This window comes from Alligator sinensis, unplaced genomic scaffold (genome assembly GCF_000455745.1).
Source record: "Alligator sinensis unplaced genomic scaffold, ASM45574v1 scaffold1322_1, whole genome shotgun sequence".
Classification (NCBI taxonomy): Eukaryota; Metazoa; Chordata; order Crocodylia; family Alligatoridae; genus Alligator; species Alligator sinensis.
The window spans coordinates 699,563-700,692 of record NW_005842116.1 but is presented as its reverse complement, the minus strand read 5'-3'; the positions used below and the strand labels follow the sequence as shown (position 1 = coordinate 700,692).

Genomic DNA, 1,130 nt, shown 5'->3' with positions numbered 1-1,130 from the left:
CTTCCCCTTCAAAGGGTTTTATAGTGTGCCCTTCCTGGGTCCTAGTGCTTCTGCGGTAATAAGTGTTAATAGGTGGGGGTGAAGTGTCTCTGTCTCTTAGTGCTCAGGTTAGAGCCTACGCACACCTCCATAACCATGGACCCCCTCCTAGCATCTGCAGACGAGGTTCTTGGTCCAACACGGCTACAACCAGCCACCCCCCTGGCATCTGCGAGCTCTCTTCATGTCTCACACTGGTTTCAGGGCTTCAATCTCTGGGGAAGTATCAGCACCTTTCATCAGCCCTGGGTCTATTTGACATTTAAAAGAACTGAATGAGGGCTGGATCACGAGTTGGAGAAATTTCCAGTAAGCCACCCCTTGCATTTCTGGAGCTTGCATAGTTACCATGTGGCAACCACAAGTTGGTGGTAGGCCGCTATGAGTTCAGCGGGTTTCTTGGACTTCTCCCTCGCCCGTCCAGCCCCAGCTGCGTGGTGCAGCATCCCTAGCCATTTTTAGGAAACCACAGCTATGATGACTTAGCTGCATCTCCCAGTGCTGTTGTCACTGTGGATGATCCCAGTAATTTCACCAGAAAATAAGCCATGAGACTGCGTGCAATTGCTTCCCCGTTCCGCCCCTCCCAAGTCCCAGGGCGACTGTTCTGCCTGCTTGCAGTTGAGGTTGGGTGTGTTTGATCTCGCCGTCTCTGTGAGCGAGTTAGGCTTCATGACGAACATACGTTCCTGGCTTTTCAAGCGGTGCTGCCTTGACCACAGTGTCTGATGCACCAGTTGACTCATGGTTGGACTTGCAGTGATTTCTGATGGGGTGGGGGGGATGAGTTCAGTGTTGTAACATCGTGGACACTAAAGCGATGCAACCCTCCCACTCTGTGGGTGGCTTTGATTTAAAAGTAATTTTTGAAAGAGGAATATGGAGGAGCTGCACTGTTTGTGGCGCACAGATGTTAATTGTGTGTGTGTGTGTGTGTGGCACATTCTGTATAGTTAACTATGCTTCAAGCTGTTAAAATGCTATTAGTATATAGAGTCAGAATCCTGGCTAGGACTAGAAAAATGACTTGAGTGTAATCTCAGCTTTGCGATTAATTATGTGCACACTTGGAGCTGTAAGGCTTGGAAGCG

General features: G+C 49.4%; 1 protein-coding gene across 7 annotated transcripts in view; it reads left to right on the top strand.

Moving 5' to 3' along the window:
- The window catches only part of SRGAP2 (SLIT-ROBO Rho GTPase activating protein 2), a 163,915-nt gene that overhangs the window by 11,767 nt on the left and 151,018 nt on the right, over window positions 1-1,130 (top strand). The gene's annotated exons all lie outside the window — the stretch shown is intronic.